The 20,842-nt window shown below is 48.5% G+C and overlaps 1 protein-coding gene across 10 annotated transcripts in view; it reads right to left on the bottom strand.

The window, feature by feature from the left end:
- The window catches only part of CHST15 (carbohydrate sulfotransferase 15), an 80,201-nt gene that overhangs the window by 41,487 nt on the left and 17,872 nt on the right, over positions 1–20,842 (bottom strand). Inside the window, exon 1 of one of the 10 annotated variants that reach the window (XM_088791759.1) lies at positions 876–1,376. The exons of 8 other annotated variants lie outside the window; for them this stretch is intronic. The gene's annotated coding sequence lies outside the window, so the exon portion shown is untranslated. Of the gene's footprint in view, positions 1–64; positions 271–875; positions 1,377–20,842 lie in introns of those variants that run through there. One more of the 10 variants, XM_019742203.3, reaches the window with a different exon arrangement.

The following is a 20,842-nucleotide window of genomic DNA, read 5'->3' as shown; positions in this document are numbered from 1 at the left end:
TTAGAGCTGATGGTCTGGTTAAGTCTTATTTTTGAGGAAACACAGTACCATCCAATGTACTGACCTTGGATATGGCTGGTCTATCTGAAAGGAATTCTTCCCCGTCCTCGGTAAGTAGAGACAGTTCTGAAAGTGTTTCGTGCCGTATGATTTCCTTTTTCCCAAAAAAAAAAAAAAAAAAAAAAAAAAAACCTCTCCAAATTTTAATACTGGAAGGTGGAGAATAATAAATATTGTAACAAAGGTCTGTCATCCAAGAACACCTCCCTGTCTCTGGAGCCCAGCTAAGAGGAGGCTTAACCTACGCTGTCCACACCCATCTCGTCAATGAGCAGGGGCGGCTTCTGGCCCAGGACGGGAAACCTCCTTTTGCAACTAGGTAATGGAGTGGAGACAGGAGAGGAAGCCATATAGAGTATAAAATTAGACAGCTGAGCTAGGAGTAAACAAGAAAAATTCTTCTTAGAATTAACCACAGAAAAGTGGGATCTTTTTCAGACAGATCTTGAAAGTGTTCAGGCCTCATTATGAAGGTCAGGACTTGTTTACAGAGAGCAGACTTCCTCCTGGGCTAAAAAAAGGTCTCGATTTAAAAAAAAAAAAAAAAAAAAAAGACTTTAAAAAAGTCCTCATAGCCGACTTCCTATCAAGAATGGCTCTGGTCTGTTTTAAAAAAAACAAATCTTTGGCTGAAGAACACAGTTGTTCCGAGCTCAAGTCCGCTCCGAATCAGTAAGAATCTCTCCCGACATGACCCGAGTGCCTACGAGAAGCTTCCCTGTCCTTCCAAAAGCCCAGTGGAGGCTGTGGAGCCACAAAACGAGCACTGAACTTGGAGTTCACGGGAATGCACGGTGAGCAAAGCAGGAACATACCTCACTTGGTGGCACATACAGACCACAGGACTCCGCAAGAGCCTGAAACAACCACACCAACCCGTGTGACTCTGGGCAGGCCACCGAACCTCTGAGCGTCTTGTCACCTGCTGGGCTGTAAATAGGACATGGGCCACTCCCTTGAAGTCTGCAGGAGGATGAGGGCAGAGCCGACAGTCCTTATCGCCTTGCCTGTTTCTGTATCTCCATCTGCCTCTCCCCAACACCACTAGTCCACTTGAGCCACGGACTCCTGCCACGGACTCCTGCCAGGAACTCCTGCTCACTCTTCAGAGGTCAGCCAAAGGGCCCCCACCAAACCCCCAGTCCGTCAGGCCCCGCCCTCATCCAGCAAACGCCTTCCATTTCTCATCTTGGTGTGTGCCTCTTGGACGGGCCTCTGCCTTGACCACTGGGATACCAGCTCCATGAAGGCAAGAGTGTCTCTTTTGCTCCCTTTTACAAATATTTCCCGAAGGAAAAAAATTAGAAAGGAAGGCAACACTTATACAAATATAGCACAATCAGAAACAGAGACTTCTCAATGCATGAGTTGGGTTTTATGTTGTGTGTGTGTAGCATTTAAAATAGAATTTTCAATTCTGCAGGTTTTCAAATTCTGCCTCTCTAGGATTAGACCCTATGTCACTGAAAACCTATGTCCTGGTACCTCTCGAGCCTGCGGCTGGCACTGGCTTCCACTGTGGGACTGACTGTTTGGTGGGCTGGTCCCAGGCTTCACTGGCCTCAGGTTCCTGACACCCAGGGAGCCACCCCCATCCACCCGGCCCCCCGGTTCTGTTAGAGGAGAATCAAGGGGTCTCTGAGAGCTGGTGACCACATCTCATTCCCACTGACCTCAGGAGCACCTCCCTGCCTTTCTAAATTAGCTTTCCTACTTAAGAAAACACCAAAATGATACGTCTTAGTTAATTATATGATTCTTATCTGTGGCCAGAAGCTTCGGGGTTTTTTCCATTTTGTTTTGTTTTTACCCATTTTCAGTTCTTACAACCATTTCAGGCAAATTTCTCCAGGCACTTGGTCAACACAATTTTTTAGGACCGAGTTCAGGACAAAAGAAAAAAAAAAATCCTTCCTTTGGATCATTTTCATTCCTTTCCTGTAAAGGAAATTTGGAAATGTTTCAAAAACATCAAGTATTCAGAGTCAACTAAAAATCCCAATTACCTTTCTCCTTCTTTCTTTCTTTCCCTTTCTCTTTTCTTTTTTATTTTGATCCCCTCATGTACTTTTCCCCTCTTTAATACTTCAGAAGAGATAAAATACTAATTACCTATGCAATAAATGAGCTCCTCCACTTACTATTTTGAAGGTTTTACTGGTTTTTATGGGTGAGAGAAACTAGATTTAGGGGTTAAAAAGTTACCCAGGGCATTGTAGAGTGCTGGGGCTGAAAGAGTTTTGAGTGTCAGAGGGTGGAGGAGAAATGGGAAGAAGGAAACCGCTGCTTCCAGAGCTGCTTCAGCTTGCACACGCCATGGCTCTGGGACCGAGACCCAAGGGTTTCTCTCCCCACTGCCGCCAGGACTTGTCCTGTCCCTGCTTCTGCATCATTTCTGAGCCTCACCCCCTCCTCCTCTCATGAAATTGGCTGAAAGGGACAAGTTTATGCTGTCACAAAGCAATCTGGGCTGATCTTTTTTCTAAATGTTCCTACATTTAGGGTAATTTTCACTTTCTGAAGACAAAGCAGTTTACAACATGGCTGGACTGACTTTGGTTGACTCAGTTTTTCTAAGGTTTTCACACCCCTTTTGCTGTTGTAAAACCTTGTGCAAAAATGAATGATTATGAACAAATCCCCAAGATACTTTTCCATAGCATTCACTTTACAATTTAAGAAAGAGATGGAGACATTTCCATTTGGGGAGGAGCGGGCACCCCTACCTGGGCTGCTCATCACCTCTCTCCCAGAGGGGTGGTCAGCACAGAGGCTGCCTCTCTGCGTTCCCCTCCTGCCCGCCCCCCCACAGCTTCCTGAGACAATTCAGGGCCTTGGGTGACAGCAGGACTTGTGTGAGTACACGCCATGGGTTCGGCTTCCTCCTCTTGCTCCATTCACCCCCACTCCCACTAGGAGCTGACCCCACACACACACAGGGGCTTTGCAGCTGGAGGAGAGGAGCCGTCTGGGCTTCTCAGAGCATCACTGGGCATGAGCGCCCCATTCCTGAGTGACACGACAACAGCGCCCCAGACACCCCATTCTGCACTGAGGCCGGAGGATAGAATAATGGGCCAGGACTGTGGCAAGCAGCATTCTTCAAGCCTCTGTAAAATTCTCTTTGGGGATCTCAATGGAGAAATTAGGAACACTTTTCAAAGGTAGCATGACACTCTTAGTTATTATTGTCTATGGATGTTTTCTGGCCGGTAATTTACATGCACGTCATTCAGTGGAACCGCTGGCATTTTCCTGACTTGTTCAGACCCATCTGTTCAGTCACCACTTCTAGGTCATGAGAAGGGATACAAAGGAGGGCAGACTTCAATTCAGTTGGTCCTGGAAGCCGTCAGAACAGAACCTTAGAACCAAAGCCAGGCACCTGAGAAGCCGTCTTTTTAAAGCCCTCGTTTCTCAGCTAAGGCTGGGTCAGTCCATCTGCCGCAAACCAAGGTTGCCTTTCAAGTCTGACAAACGGCAGTTGGAGGATAGTATGTGTTGGGCAATTAAGCTTATAGCGGAAGGGCAAACAAAGTTAAAAATATAAATTAATATTTCCCCAAGTAGAGTTGGGTTTTCCGATTTCATTAAAGGCTGTGTCTAAACATGCAAAATGAAAATGATGTATTGAGGCAATTACCCAGATACTTAATGTCAAAACTCACGGAATCTTTGCTTCAATTAGTGAAATAACCGAAGCAAAAAGGGAGCATATGGCGAACCCTGAAACTAGCTGCCCCCAGGTCTCCCCTTCGGGCGTCTCAGGCAGAGCCAGCAGGTGGGTGGCGGAGACCAGTCTCTACTTGAAAGTGGTTCCACCAGCCGAGCTCTGGGAGCAGAATGGTGGCTACGATCACATGAGTCACCGAAACGGCCTGACCCCAGCCTGCCTCGTTCCATCTGAAACGTGGGGATGATGGTGAAACCTTCTAGTCTAACAGGATTGCACAAAGGGCTGGGCCCATCCACGACAGCACTGAGCCGCTGCCCCGTGCCTGTGTTGTCCTCACTGCGGACTATGACCACCTGCTCTTTTGCTTGTGCTTCGCTAACCTGAGACCTCGGGGATGCCTCTGGTCTCTCTGTGTCACACTGTTCCTCCCGTGTTTCATTCCAGCCTCTTCGAGGAGGCTGGCTCGCTGAAATGCCTCAGAAATGCCTTACCTCCCTGCGCATTGCAACAATGGGTCCTTCATATTCTAATCCAGAGAAAGAAGATCAAAACACATGCATTTTAATGTCTTCTAAGTCTGTTTATAAAAGATCATTATGCTCTTATTAAAAAATTCTGCTTTCACTCACCTACCTTGATAGCCCCACTCTTAAATACAAAAATAAATAAAAAATTAATAAGAAATACAAATAATTCGAATGATAAAAACAGGATTTCTTTTTTTTTAAAGAATGTTAGGTCTGATGGTATTTGGGGCCCTGAGCCCACAAAGAGGGCACAGCAAGGAGACAACCCAAGCTGGGAAGAAAGTGTCTGAACAGCTAGGAGCACGACCCGCTGGGCACTAAGCTGCAGTCAGACATGAGTGGGACACGAGCAGTCAAGGTGGGGCCTCTGCCTCTCAGAGGTGGGGGGGCATCCTGTGTCCCTGCACAGACAGTGGCTTAGCATCGTGACCCAGAGGCCCCTCCCTGGAGGCGGTGAGTCTGACCTTGACCAGGTGAAGGTGCAAACTCCCACAGACCAGCGTCCCGTTTGAGTTCCCACGTCCATCGCCTTCCCAAATACAGGGAGAAGTCGGTTCGACTGAATTCTACAAGTTTAACTCTAGTGCAAACCAAGACCACACAGACTGTACATACAGCCAGGAAATGCAAGAGCCTGTGAATTCAAGTTAATCCCTGATGTCTTCAGACGCCATTCGAGGAAAATGGGCAGAGGTGGCGTGAACTGTCCAACGGGAGTCATCAGGCTGGTGCTGGTGTGGCGAGGTGGGGTGGATCCAGGGACCCCCACGCCAAAGTGTGATGGAAGGAGCATAAGCAAGCAGTGGGCAGGGCCTGGGGCCTGGGGAAAGCTGGAGAGGACAGCGGAGGGAGTGGGTTTGGAGAAATTTGAGTCACTGGCTAAACAGGTGAGCAGAGCAGAGGACCGAAAAGCCAGTACCAGTGCCCCTCCCCAGGTTCCTGCAGGAACACCTGGGCACAGAGGCCAGCCGAGGGCCCACCCCAGCCGGCCAGGTCGTCCCTCTACAACCAGGCTCAAATCCTCCCGCTTCCACTTTCACGTGTCCTGCTGCCCCGGGCCTGACCAACCAGGTTGTGTGCATTAGGTTGCATTAAATGCGGGACATAATAAGCGTGAAGAAGTCACCTCCAGATCGAGTTCCCCAAATCTAAGTTGCACTGTACCCCCATCAGCTGTTTGACTCTGGCCACATGGCCCCAGCGACCTCCTGGGATGACATGTGACAATGCTGATGTCGCCCAGGTGGAGGCAGGAGCAAATGAGTGTGGTTGGGACAATGCTTGGTAGAGAGAAAAGCTCTGCACAGATGGGAAGATTTCTCTTTCCAGTGTGTAATAGAAACCGTTTTTAGAGGGAAAAGAAAACCCCACATTTGGAGTTTTAGACTAAAGCACAGTGTGGACGTGGAGCTCCTGACCTCCCCCAAGTCCAGGGTCCACCCACTGGGCATAATTCAGGGAAGCTGACCCCCCACTTCAAGGCTATATTTGACCCTCAGATGAACAGAGCACGCACCCAATTAACGCATTCGCGTCCGTGAAACCCCTGCTGTCTGCCCTGCCCAAGTATGACGCAGGGACACAGGGGTGAACTAAGCTTGCCTGGGGGAGCTCACAGGCCAGCAGGGGAGCCATCCAGGAGATAATAAAGAAGTCAGAAGATAACAAGATAATAAGAAGTCAGATGGGCTAAGTTCTGTGGGTGGAAAGGAGCTGCTTCAGCAGAGTATCTGCTGACACACTAATGCACTCACCTGAGTATCACTACCTGCCACACCACTGTAGCGACTCCCACTGCCCCTCCAGAAATGGTGGGGGTCAAGGCCGGAGGCAGAGGCGAAACCCGATTCACTTTCTGGGGCCACATTTCCGCAGCTTAGTGTTGGCAGAGGTTCTCTATTCCCATCAGGGTAGAGATTTAAATTAAATCAAATTTAGTTTAAAACTCAAGGCCAAGTTCTCACACTTGACCAGTAGCAGCTCTGGTCCCACTCACGTGTGCTTGTCATGCAGTCCAGAGTGAGACATGCTCAAGAATGTTCTAGTCTTTCTCCCCAGCGTGGAGCATCAGAGCAGATGCTCATTCTAAAAGCATCATCTGGAGAGAACGGAAGAAGGGCAGGGCCCTAGAGCAGCTCACTGAGGACATCCCCTCATTGGAAGGTACTCCTGAGGCCATGCACAGGGCCGGGTATGAAATCAGCCCGAAACCCTGCTCCCAGGTGAGCAAAATAATGACAGCAGGGGCTTCTCTCATCCCCTCCAGTTCGCTGCTACTCTGGCTCAAACTCCAGCGAGGAAGAGACAAGCCTCAGAGCTGTGGTCCAACAGAAAGAGAATGTGGGCCATACAACCAAGTATAAATGTTCCAGATGAAGTTCATTTTTATACCGTGTTACCCCGAAAATAACACCAGGTCTTATATTAATTTTTGCTCCAAAAGATGCATTAGGGCTTATGTTCAGGGATGTCATCCTGAAAAATCATGCTAGGGCTTATTTTCCAGTTAGATCTTATTTTGGGGGAAACGCGGTATATTTTATTCAACCTGACAGATCCAAGATATTGCCATTTCAACATGTATTTAGTGTAAGTTATTTATGAAATAATTTGCACTATTTTTTTCACACTGAGTCTTCAAAGTCCAGTATATATTTTATCCTTACAGCACATCTCAATTTAGATGCTAAGTTTTCAGCCAGAAGGACCTGATCTGTATTTAGGTTTCATAAAATTTACGAGAAAGGAGACTTACATGCCCACGTTGCTCCAAACAAAACATTTTCCAATAACCGAACCGTGTATCTGTTTTTAAGTCAAATCAATTAAAAGTAAACGCAATTTAAAGTTTCCGTTCTTCAGCCATACTCATCGCATTTTAAGTGCTCACTGGCCATATGCAGCTGCTGTTACCACACTGGGCAGTGAAGATACAAGGTGTCCCCATCATCACCAAGTTCTCCTGCTACGCAGAGCTGCTCAGGACCGTGAGCTCCTTGCAGGACAGGACTGGTTCTTATTTCCTCCACTCCCCTCCTTGCCAGGCCTCCCAATAAATGGTACTGAGAAGTCACAGTTTGCCAAAATTGATGGACGCATCCGCAGGACACTGGATAAAAACACAGCTGCCAGACCCTGCCCCAGATTTCCCGCATCTACTGTGGGCAGGGGAGGCAGGTGGGCAATCCCCCCAGGTGACTTTCAAGCCTCAAGCTCATGGCCCCAGATGTTCCTTCCTTCCAAGTCTCCTTTATCCAGCCATAGCCACTGCTGAGTTAGGAATGGATGGAGCCAGGGTGGAGCGTCCACCTTGAAACTCAGCCAGGGTTGCCCCCTGTGGGGTTCCGCACTTAGGGACAGTGTGAGTCCCCTCCCCTTCAGCTTCCTGTCTATAACAAGGACACCAGCACGCTGCTCTGAGTTCTTATCAACACACAGGGACTCAGGAAATGCCAGCTGCTTTGAACGCCCAGTCACACCGAACATCAGCTCAAGGTGGGGAAGGAAAAGCTCTCTCTCCACCCTGAATACAGGGCAGAAAGCTCCAGCTGGCCAAGCTGCACACAAGAAAGGGGTGTGCAGAATCAGTTGGTTCTGGGACTGGACTGATTTGCAACTAAAATCTTTACAGATGGAGCCATAGTGGTGGCAGTCCCCTTTCCCCTACCCCCAGGAGAGGGAACCCCAGGCCTGTCACTTTCATCTCACTGACCAGCCTGGAGGCTTTACTTCAGCGCAGGGAGACACCCAAGAGCGCAGTGACCAAAATGCTGGATTCTGGGCTATTCCCAGAGACCAACAAATCCCCATCCCCAAGCTGGGGTACAAAGACTGACTTCCAATGAAACATGACCAGGGGTGCAGAACCCCAACAGCGTTCTTCTAGGGGCATCACCGAGTAGAGAAAAGGTCCCTTCTCAGTCATCCATTCCACACAAACCTGCAGAGGTTTCAGCAGTTATCCCCTCGGGTCTTTCCCTTTGGGGCAGAGGACAAAGGGGTGTCAGGCTCATGGTACGTTTTTCCAGGCTCTTACTTCAACTTCCAGAAACTTAGACACAGCTGGTGGGAACTGCATTTGGTATAATCGCTTGGAAAACTGGCAGCATCTACTGAAGCTGAGCACACCCTTTCACAAGACCAGCAAGCCTACTGCCAGGTATGGGCCCCACAGAAATGCGTCTGAATGCTTACACAGACTCGTACTAGAATGCTCAACGCATGCGTTGTAAAGATAAAAACTAGAAATTGCGGTGTCCATCCACAGTCGAACGGCTACTACCGTGTTTCCCCGAAAATAAGACCTACCCCGAAAATAAGCCCCAGTTAAGATCGTCAGCCAGACAGATGCATTTAGTATGTTATGACGATGTTCCAGAAGAAGATGACATGACTGTATTTGAATAAATGTAGATTGTTGTACATGAAAAAATAAGACAGCGCCTGAAAATACACCCTTATGCATCTTTTGGAGCAAAAATTTATATAAGACCCGGTCTTATTTTGGGGGAAAACACGATATAACTATGCTATGAAAATGAACAAACTACAGCTACAAGCAACACCTGGGAAGAATCTCATCAACATAGAATTGAGCCCAAGAAACCAGACATAAAAGAGAACATGCTACTTGGTTTTGTTTACATAAAGTAAAAAAAAAAACCCATTGCCTGGGGTTTGGGGGTGGTTCATGAGGAGAATGGAAGCAGGGATTTCTGGGGTGATGTTCCTATACTTGACCCAGGTGTCGGTTGCATAGCTGAGTTCTGTTTGTGCAAATCCATAGGGTATGGGTATGCTACGTGCTCTCTAATGGTGTGAGTTATAGTCCAAGGAAAGAAAAAACAGGTTCATAGACAAAGAAAGTTAGAACGGTGGTGTTAAGTTTCTGCCCTGTAAGAGACCAAGAGAGAAGTGGAGGGCACACAGGCAATTTGACACGGGCATGAACGTGCCAATGCAGTCCAGCCTTCTCACACTGACCATGGAGGTAAATGCTCTCCCATCAGATCAAGCCCGTTTGTTTTCAGAGATGCCAAACCAAAGCCTGCTCTGTTCATGCATCTTAGAATGGTTAACAGAGCTTGTAACCACATAGGGCTGATTTTAACCCAGCTTTCAGTTAGACAGCTAATGACCTCCAATTGCCAGGTTCGAGAGGGGTTTCCAGGGTCTTAAATGGCCCTCCTGGGATGGGCTTGGCCAGCAGGCTGCAAGCTCCAGCCCTCCCGGGCTAACATCATGGGTCCTGCTCAGTGTGGCGGCCACCTACAGGCCAGGTACACACCAGGCAGGAGGGAGGTTTGTACAGAGGTGCGGCTGTAAAAGGGCATTCTTTCATGTATTCTGTTAGCCTTTTTCCATAGCACACGTCCTGGGGCATAAGTGTACCATTAACAGCCAGCCCAAGCCTTCCTGCTGCACCTCCGGACACGGTAACTTGCAGTTTGATCCCAGGGTCTCTTCCCACCTCATGTCCAATAGAGCCAATACCCTGACGGAGGGAAGGACATTGAAAACTTACACTGTAGCCTTAGCACATTTTCCCCTGCAGGCTACTTCCAGAGAACTTCTCAAATCCCCCAAGAGAGTGAGAAAATAAATCCCAGGAACCCCGAGTATCCCCTGAGGAAGCCCAGCTCCTCTTGAGGTCGGGGGGACAGGAGGAGCTAAACAGTGTGGGCCACCCCAACTACAGGAGCACAATGCTGGGGGTCAGGGGCATGAGCACCTCTGGAATCAATCCAGGCTCCAGAAACCAGTAGTCCACGCATTCTGAACCTCAAAGAGAGAGAACCACAGGTCCCCTCACTGGGATGTGTGTAGTCTGCACCCTCAGGCTTGCCATGACCCTGCATCTGAAGACTCTGCCCCTCCAGGCCTGCGAGGATCTTCCCTCCCTCCCCTGGGCCCAGAGCTTCCTTGGTGCTCCACTCTCATGTAAGCTTCCTCCATCACTACCTGGAACACTCCAACCACCTGCACCCTGAGCCAGACTGGCTCGATGCGTCCACAACACCCCAGTACATCACGCCCCCACCACCCCTCACCCCCATCTCCCCTTTGTCACTCATCACAGTGGACGTCAAATGATCATGTGACTAAGTGTTTACACCTAGTCCACACACTGGAACCCAAGTTTCATGAGGGCAGGGCCTGAGCATGTCTCAGCCATCACCTACTCCCCAGTAGCCAGTGTATCTTTCCTCGTCTGTGTCCCTCTGTGGGTGAGGACTCACTGAGTGGGGACACCAAGGCATCCCAAACACCCGGTTATCCATAAATGTTACTTCTCTCCCTCCCTGACGTCTCCTGTAGCATAGAAAGGGTACAGGCATGAGGCAAGTCCTAGATTCAAATCTGAGCCCAGCCACTGCCAGCTGGTTGACCCAGGTCAAGTTACAGAACCTCTCTGAGCTTCATCTGCCCCTCTATAAACAAGTATCACGTCATCTACCTCCCAGGGCTGAAGAGAAGATAAACAGAGTTATGTAAGGTACTGGCCACCATGACTCAAACACAATAGCATTATTTCTTCTATCTTTATGGTTTCCTTCCATTTGAGGCCATTGTCCAAGAAGGCGGCCTCACAGGCCCTAATAAGAATCTAGTACCTGGAACCATTAAGAGATTCCACTCAGTGTAGCTCTGCTAGGCCCAGAGGGTGGGAGGGGGGAGGGGAAGTGAACAAGACAGACGAAATCCTGCCCCTTTGCAGAGTGTGATGTTTTGCAGAGGGGAGAGACTCTTTGATCTTTTTATGTGTCTCTCTCTTTTTTTGTTTGTGCATGGAGATTTTTTCCCTCCAAGTAGCTTTATACCAGACATATTATTTAAGTTATCTCAGACTCCTACACCGGGCAATAAAAATATTGTGGGTTTTATTTGTATTATTTTTCTTTTCGAAATAAAAATGCTGTGGATGTCTTAACAGAAAAAGTAAATAAAGCTTTTGCTTGTACATGACGGTGCTATACTCGCTATTTACTAAGTTAAGTACTGGCTGAGGGCTCCCTGAAAAGGGAGGAACCCATTCCAGACACCCAGGTACAACACAGATTTTCCTTCATGGTCTCGGGCTCACCAAGGGCAGCTGTGGCCGCCAGAACTGCCCGAGGCCTGACTTGTTCTCTCTCCTGCTCTCTCTCCCCAGCCAGCAGGTACAAAAGGCAGTTTCTTTCTTTAAGCCTCACAGCGCCATTCAGACCATCAACCTGTGACAATGAAAGGAGAGCAAGCAAGGGTCCTGGCTCCCTGTGAGCTCACCTCTCCAAATGACCTCTGTACAAACTGAGGACAAAAGGACAAAAATTCAGGGATGATGTACTAAGTCCCCCTGAGACGAGCCTCTGAACAGATCTGACGTGGGCACGTTTCCTTCTGGGTTCTGAGCCGAGCGTCCACCCCACACACACACACACACAAATAACTAGTCCTCATTCAAGATCCCGGGTTCCAATTTAAAACCTGAAAGTCCCAGCTCCCCCAGCCGTGGATGCTACTTTTTGCTTCCCCACTGGCTTCTAAGAAGACCCACTGAGCACGTACAAGTCCCGGCTCACCGTGCTGGGAGAGAACAAAGACCACGCAAAGCAGAGCTGGCCTGCGATGGATGCTCCAGGTGCTGGAGTTTGATTCCGTGCCAAGATGCACTATGCCACCCCCACCCCCACCCCCGACTTTGCACATTGGCTTTCCCTGAAATTGGAAAATGGCTAGGGTGGCCTACAGTGGCCCTGAAATCCTGGACTCTCTCCAGGGGCCTTCCACTCAGCGGGGAGGGCAGAACCCAAGCAGTGGACACCAGAGACGAAAAGCAGAGAGAGAGGATGGACTGCCCCCACTCCAAGGACTGAGTCAAGGGGTGCAAACAGAAACACACGCTCACCATGACCAGCGGCTGGATAACCACGGTGGGTCAGCTTTTACACTCTGCAGTGAAAAATCACCCAGACTTTGGGTTTACGCACGCACGCAGGCACACAGACACACAGACACACACACACACACACAGACACACACACACACACAATCTAGACGGGTTTTGAATTCAGGTTTGCTCCTCTCCTCTAAACTGAGCTTAGAGAATTTTGTTCCTTGTGCCTTTCCATTCTAAAGAGCCCTAAGGAGGATTTTTCCAGATTCCTGATGTGTGGACCCTGAGAAATCCACATGAAATCCCACCAGCAGACAAGGACTATGGCTGCATGAACCAACTCAGCTCAGCAATTCTGTCCTAAGTGTGTGCATGGGTCAGGCGCCCAGACAGACCCCTCAGAGCACACAGGGTGAGGTGGCTGAAGCCCTGCCCTCTGGCCGCTTCCATCTTCAAGCTGGTGTATATCAAGTCGTCTAGATGGCGTCATACAAACACCCAAGGCCGGCTCCAGGCTGCAACCCTGAGTGACAGGGCCCAGTGCTCAGAAGGGGCCATGCTTGGATTAATGCTCTAGTGTCCTAGTTTTGACATTTTTAATAATTTTTAATAAGGGGCTCACATTTTCATGTTCTACTAGGCCCTGCAAATTACATAGCAACTTCTGGAACACCTAAAGAATTATATAGTCAGAATTAAAAGGAGAGAGAAAGCATGTCCAGGGAACTTCTCTTATTCCTGCAATGTCTAACAGCTAAAGAACTCACAAAACGGCATTGGCCTCAGGTTTAAGCTCCTCACTGGTTTGAGTAGGGACCTTTCCAGGGCATTTCAGAATGAGCATGCTCCATTCTACACCAGGACAGAGGTTAGCAAAAGCATTTACCATGAGCCCATTTATTGTAACTCTGATCTAAAACAGTCTCTTCTCGAACACAGCTCTGCCTGACAATTTAAAAAATACGGGACCCTTTAATTTATCACATTAACGTGATCACACATTCACCCCAGAGTCTGGCCACCTCACCTCCACACAAGCGGAGCCCCCCCACCATAGAAATTTACAACCTGAAGCTTATACTCTTCCAGCCCCTTCAAATGGGAAAATCTTTACCTTTAGTTGAGTGATAGGCTCATTCCACAACCTGAAAAGAAAATTAAGCCCTTCCGCGAGCGCCCTGCTCTGTTAGTTTTTACAACCCATCCCCAGGACTATGCAGTTTAAACACCATTTACAAACAAGCTTAATTTTAACCTTCCTTTGTGGAGACTGCAAAATCAATTAAGTACTTGCTGATAATGCCTTCGCATCTCGTTCTGGTGGCATGTCACAATTAATGCTGCCCATGAGGCTGAGTGCGCGGCTTCGCACGCCTCCTGGTTATTACAGGAATTGCGCCTCCAACCCAAGGCGGAACACAGGGGGCTCAGACACAGCACGCTGCATGGGGCGTTTGCATCTTTAAGAAATTAGTTTGTAGATGGTTTAATTAAAATACACCAGAGCATAATTCAGTTGGAACTGGGGATCCCATCAAACCAAATTAGGCAGCAGAAATCTTCCCAACCTTAACAGTACCTACAAGGGACAGGCTAGAAATTTCACTCGGATCTTTGGGTATCTCTCCCTCTTCTGGTATAACTGTTTTCACCAGTGAAACCAACTGTACTCTGGAATAGGAGTAATAGGTCTTCTCAGCCAAGCCCCTTGTGTTGAGGTGAGGAAAGGGGCTCAGGAAAGTCTAGTGAGCAGCCCCAGGACACAGTGCAGTCAGTGAGAACTGGGGCCAGAAGTGCACAAGCCTGAACGAAGGAGGGCAGTCCTATAAGGTGAAAGCCAGCAACCTCTGAGGTCAGACTGCCTAGGTTGAAGTCCTGACTCTATCACTCATGAGCTGCCAGAACCTGGGCAGGGTAAACCTCTCTAGACTCAGTTTCCACATCTGTAAAATGGGCATGTTGATCGTGTCTATCTCAAAGGTCACTGAGAGTAACTGCAATAATGTAGATAAAGGCTAGCCCAAGTACTCAAACGTTGGTTACTATGATCAGAACTCAAGTTTCCCAATTCCATGTCCTATGTTCTATTACACCAAACTATTCTCTATGGTTCCTTAGCTCCAAGAATCTCTCAGATGGGGGAAGAACGTGATCTGTGCATACACCAGGGATCACACACCCACAAAGCACCATGTGGGCACATGGCAAACACGAAATGCACAAATCGTGGGTCTTCCAGGATCTGTTGACTCAATGGAAATTCATTTTAATTGATGGCCATTGGGAAGGGGTCCAAAAACAATCTAAAAAATAAACGACAACACTGAGGTTTATGAAATTCTAACATGCTTCCCAAGTGCTGTAGACCCTTAGGTTTAATGAAATCAGATGGCAGCAGAAGGCCGTTAATGGCACCTAGTAGGGCCGTTAAAGTGTGGGCTTCCTGGTCTTGATAACGTTCTCCAGTCATGGAAGATGCTATCATGGTGGGAAGCTGGCAGAAGAGCACACAGAGCTCTGAGGTATTTCTGCAGCTTCTTGAGAGCCTAAAATTATTTTAAAATAAAATTATGAGGCAGCAGCCAAGAGTGCCGAAAGATTAAGGGCTCTCTCAGCAAGTTTCCAACATTATGGCCCCACACGGATTTGAGAAAAGATGCTGAAGGAATACCTGGAATGATTCTAAATCAAGCTATTTGGGGCAAAAAAATATTTCTCCATTTACAAAAACACAGGGAAACTTATTTTTTGTCCCTAGTTTAAAAAAGAATCGGCAACAACATAAATGAAGATGTATATTGCTACAACAACTGATAAACATCTATTGGGAAAACTTTGCAAAGTTACACCCTTAAGGATGTCCAGAAAGGACCAGAAAGACATTTAAAGTTTAAGAAAATAACTGACAGAAACAATCTGATGAGGCCCTACTAGGTGTCAGGTCGACCAGTTGGTCCTTGGGCATAGTTCCCAAGAAGGAAAGGCTGCCATTAACATTTGATTCACATGGACTGAGGAAATGAGGTATGGAGTGGGCAGCTGTGGAAACGGCCCCGAGTCGGCTGAAGGACTGAAGAGGCAGAGGATGCAGGCGGCCAGACAGACTGTTCCCATGGAGACCACAGGGCCAGGGTGATGACAGGACCTGGGGAGGGGAGGCAACCTGGGGGTCCACTCTAGGAGGAAGGGAGACGATCGCAAGAAAGGGACAAAGAGCTGAGGTTCTCACAGACAACTGGGAGAGAAACATCTGGGCGTAGCCATGGGGAAGGAGAAGGCACCTCCACCTGACAGGGCTCAAGAGGAAGTCAAGTCCTCAGGGAACTCGGTCATGGCCAGGGAGGAAAAGCAATGCCCCAGGGAAGGGCCACACCAGCATAGGAGTTTGCTATGCCCTCGTCTCTCTTCAAAAGGGTCCCCTCTACCTGAACCGGGCTGCCTGGAATTGTCACTGAATTCAAGCGATTTCAGCCATGTGCTCACCTTTGAGATTCCACTATTTCAGTCTTATTTCAATGAGTGTGGTTTCAGCTGCCCACCCAAGACGTCCCTCTTCAAGCACGTGCTTCCATAAACATAACTCCTGCTCACAAGCCAAATCTTAAGTGAGAGGACGAGGATGGGGTTTTTCTTTGTTTCTCACTAGCCCTGTTTTCTGAAAGAGCAGCACTGCGGTCCAGCTAGCACTGGACAAGTGTTCTTCACCCCGAGATGAGACAGGGAGAAGGCGGAGCTGTAAATGATCCTTTGGAGGATGGAGAACAGAGAATAGACGTCAACCCAAGTATGCTATAAACCAGTCCTCTGACCAGCTCTGGGATACAACTCCGGCCCATGCAGAACACCCCCTCCAAGGCGTCCCTGGCACTCACTACCCCCCAACCCCCGCAATTTCTTCAATGCTTTGGCCCAGCAGAATTCTTCTGGGGTCACAGCCACAGCCCCTTTGTTTATGGGCTAGGCCAGATTAGATCAAATTTCATTCTCTGAATTGGACCTAATTTAATTATTCCCCAGATAAGTGTTGGCCTCCCGTTGCTGCAAGGCAAAGACCTAGGAAGGGGTGGCGCCACAAGTCGCAGTGTTTGTGGATGACAAGACATCCTCCAGCCTTTGTTGAGTCAGGGGGCTTAGAACTGTGGGCTCGGCAAGGCAGTCACCATCTGTCCACCCAACCAGCCACTGTTAAGTCCCCAAGCCACTCAGGACCTGGAGTTTTACGAAAAGCTTAGGGAGAATGTTCAGGGTAACTGAACTGATTCCAAAAACCCAGATTCAATCCTGATTGCATGTGGCCTATCCAGGCCTCAGTTTCCCCATCTGTAAAATGGGGCTAGATTATATTTTCCAGAAGACATTTCCAGCTCTCAAATTCAGGCAATTCTGAGGGGGATCAGAGCCCCATCTGAGAATCAAGCCTTCTTTAGGACCAGGGAAAGAGCAAGTAAACAAGTAAATCAACTTATTATTAATAGCAAGAGAAAGTATCTCATAAAATATAACCTTAGAAATGGAAACATGTCCACACAAAAACTTGTACATGAAGGTTTACAGCAACCTTATTCATAAGAGCCAAAAGATGGAGAAAACCCAAATGTCTATCAACAGACGAATGCATAAAGAAAATGTGGTAAATCCATACAATACAATGTTATTTAGTGATAAAAAGTAACGAAGTACTGACTCACGCTACAACAGGGATGAACTTTCAAAGCATTATGCGAAGTGAAAGAAGCCAGTCACAAAAAAACACATATTATATGATTCCGTTCATGTGAAGCCCAGAACAGAGAAATCGACAGAGAGGGAAAATAGATTCCGGCTCGCTTAGGGCTGCGAGACGGGGGGTGACTAGGGAGCTAGGGGGCTGAGAGTTAACGGGTGCAGGGTTTCTTTTCGAGGTGATGAAATGTTCTGACACTGAATGTGGTGCTGGTTACACATATCTATGAATACACTAAAAACTACTGCATGGTACACTTCGAATGGGTGAATTGTACGGTATGTGAATTATATCTCAATAAAGCTGTTTAAAAAAGAACAGGTTCAAGGAGCAAAAAGTATGCTCCATGATTTTTAAAACTAAATCAGATAAAAACTTTGTAACACACACACACACACACACACACCCCTCCTTAAACCAGTTCTGCAGCTTCGTAACTGGTCCAAAGGTAAAAGGTGATTTTTGATGGGCAAACCTCCTTCTTCCATAAACCAAAGAAACTGCTGACTCAAAAGTGGGCAGGCCTGCATTATTCTATTGATTTGTTTCCGTTTTTAACAGCCAAAAGCAAATTTATTTTCTACCACCCAAATGGCAACCAAGGTTTCATCTACATTTTAATTCTGTATGTATCCCATGCAAAGAACCCATAGATTTTGAACTGTCAACTCATGACCTGTGGGCAAATGGGTTTGTTTGTTTGTTTGTTTGTTTGTTTGTTTGTGTTTGATTGTTTGTTTTGGAGGGAAGGTATTTCTGATGAGAAGGTCCGGTTTGCTAACCTCCCAGTCTTCTCTTCATCTTTCCAAAGCTAATTTTTCACAGAAACTGTTCTCGAGTGGGTATAAATAGTTAGGACAACAGAAATGTCAGGCTGATCCTCTTTACGATTTCTCATTTCTTCCTACTGGTAAGTTTCTTAGGCAAGTTCAGAATGTCCTAAAGGCAGCAATTTCCTCTGACTTTCAAAAGAGTGCACTTGCATTACTGGCCTGATGTGAGGTTGGACAGGGGCTTTCCAGAACATATTATCTTCATTAAGAACTGTGACAGAGATTGAGGGAGGGTTACACCATCGGGGTCAGGTTAAAGACGACCACGAAAGGCAACAGGGAGTTTCCCACAGTTGAGGAACACGCCGGCACACAGGAAGAGTGTGTGCCATTTCTATGCCTGGACGTTTCATTCAGATAAGGAAGGTCCAGTGATGGGTCAAAGGAAGGACCCAACAGGGGAAGTTTCAGGCTTACCACTGGATGGCGTATCAGGGGCAGCGTGCGAGCCAGCACCCAGCCCTGCACTCCTCTCCCCTCAGACACCTCCCTGCTTCACTTCCTTTCCCGGGTGGCACTCAGCATCCTAGCACCCCCAAGGAAGGAAAGGCTCCCAAGCAGAGATGCGTGACACTCCCAGAGCCAGGATGCCGTGCTCCTTGCAAGACAGAGGTGGGAACGGCAAGATGAGAGGAATGCTGCTACCTCCACTAGTCTCGGTCCTAAGACAAAGGTGTGCAGTGGGCAGAGGAGTGGGTCCCTGGGCTGGCTGGGGACAAAGAAAGCCCTGGCATCAGCCAACCAGGGGCCACAGTCAGGGGACTTGGGCCCTACCAGGACTCTACTTGCTCTTCTGTCCTGTCTGCCCTTTACCCTGTGATGACAGGGAGGTTGCCAGATGGGGGACAGGCCTGGATTTGGGGCTGGCTAATGGTCCATGTTGGCCCTCTCTCACTGACCAGATGACCTCCACTCTCCATTTGCTGGGACTCTGTGAGAGAGGGTTTCCATTGAGAGCTGTCACAGGGAGTTTTGAGAGCACCACTACCACCACCCGCCACACACACACACACACACACACACACACACACACACACACACTGCCAGGAGCACAGGCTCTGGCCCAGTCTGACCACAGCCCCCAATCTCTCACTCCAGAGAAGAGGCAGAAGCTAGTTCTTCTTAGGAACATTTAAAAGCTAAACTGCTCTCAAGAATCTGATGGAGGAAGACACGCTACACAGGCCCTCAGAACTGAACACTAGCAGAAACGGGAGCTCCCGCCTCCCTCCACCAGACCCCAGAAAAGCCAGCACTCTCCCATCCTTCTCAACACCTTCCTAAAGCAACAGCAGTTCTGAAATCCAGCATCTGCTTACGTGACGACGCAGAAATGAGCCCGCTACGGCCAGCCCCCACCCGGATGTCCAGGAAACTGAGGACAGAGGAGCCAGACGATCTCACGGGCCGTCGGGCCCTCGGCCAAAACTTCGCCCTCCCCAGCACGCCTGCAACATAACAAACAGCAGGATGAGACGTCTGTGTTGGGAAACACAACCCTTTGGCCCAGATTCCCCGGGGGCAGCCCCGCTTCTTGTCCTCCTGGAGGTCCCTTCCGTGCACAAAGCAAATGCGGTCCTGTGTGTACATTCGGAAGACTCTTTGTATAAACAGGTTCACAAATCAGAGGAAATGATCCTCTCTAGACCAATAGTCTGACTTCTGGTTTGGAAATGATGGTACTATAAGTACAAGCCAGGACATACTTTATGTTTTTAATGCAAATATTTACATTCCAAAGGCACCAGGAACTTAAAGACAACCTATTTCTATCTGCTAGAAGAAACAGTAAGGGCCCCACATTTCTTGCCTGGGAAGATAACTCCTGCTTGTATTCCTGTAACACCAACCAAATTCCCATAACATCCCCTCTCCCCAAGACTCACATGACACACACAAAAACCGTGGTTACTACTTTGTAATAGCCCAAAAACCTAATGCCAGGAAATCAAAAGTTACTCCATTATGCTCTTAACTCGTCCAGAAACGTAGTGACAAGCGTTACCTCTGCGATAGCACACTACCAAACTGGGAACTCTTTTCTGTCTTCTGGGTACACACCCAGAAGCACACATAAAATCCATAACACCTTTTCTCCAGGAGAAAAGGGCTTTTGAAAGAACCATGTTTCATTGATGCATTCATTAATTCAACAAGTAGCAGACTCGTGGCTTTGTGTGGGTCCAGCCATGAGTGGGCCGCCAGATGCCCTTCTCCCCCTTGAGAGGCTGACCAGGTTGGGACAAGCAGACTACACCCAGGAAACTAGAACGTGCAATAAAGTGAGATGGGTTCAAGGTTGAGCTCAACAGAGCAGAGTTGCAGAAGATTAGACAGAAGAGGAAGGTAACACTCGGATGGGAGAAGGTAGACGTGGGGGACGATGGTAAGATTTACTGGCAAAGGCTTCCTGGAGGTGGTGATGGGAGAGGGGCACAGGGGCCGACGAAGGCTCAGGCCGCATGGGAGAAGCAAGAGGAGGTGGAAAACGTTGCCCAGGCCCAGGCTATTTGCCACTACCTCCAAATGCAGCCTTAGCTGGCACTTACCCTTGAGGCCCACGGATAATCCTTACCTTGACCTGGGTCATCACTTTCTGCCACAGGTAGCTGATGAACCTCACGGTGTAACCTCAAGGCCCAGCTGCCCTGGTCAACTGCATACCTAATAGGTGCCACGTGTCAACCCCCACCCAAGGCCGGGCCCTGGGCTCAGCACTTTACCGTCACTATGGGGGGTAGCGGTGGAGGGGGACTCTTCCTGCCCACTCCTGATGTTTCCTTCCACGTGGAGGGAGCTCCATCTGTATAACTCTCCTGGGGGCTACACCTGGTGGTGACTACATCATCCCAGGAGTGTGGAAGGACGTGGACACGTGTAGCCCGGCCTCACCTTTTCCCTTGCAGAGTAGGCATTTCTCTCTGCTGGCTGCCCATGGAGGTAGGGGCTGCCCCCAGGAGAGGCTGCAGCTTTCCCATTCTGCCTGTGACTGGGGGGAGGCCAGTCAGCCTAACTGCCCATTCTCAGTGCAGGATCACACTGCCCATTCACCCACCAGTTCAGCCATCGTCCAGCATTAGCTTCAGTGGGGAACACACGTGACATTTTTATCTCCACCCATCTTTCTCCTCTCCTCTCTCTCCATAG

This window comes from Rhinolophus sinicus, chromosome 15, assembly GCF_057876585.1.
Source record: "Rhinolophus sinicus isolate RSI-liver-muscle chromosome 15, RSI-T2T, whole genome shotgun sequence".
Taxonomy (NCBI): domain Eukaryota; kingdom Metazoa; phylum Chordata; class Mammalia; order Chiroptera; family Rhinolophidae; genus Rhinolophus; species Rhinolophus sinicus.
This window is presented reverse-complemented; position numbering and strand designations above follow the sequence as displayed.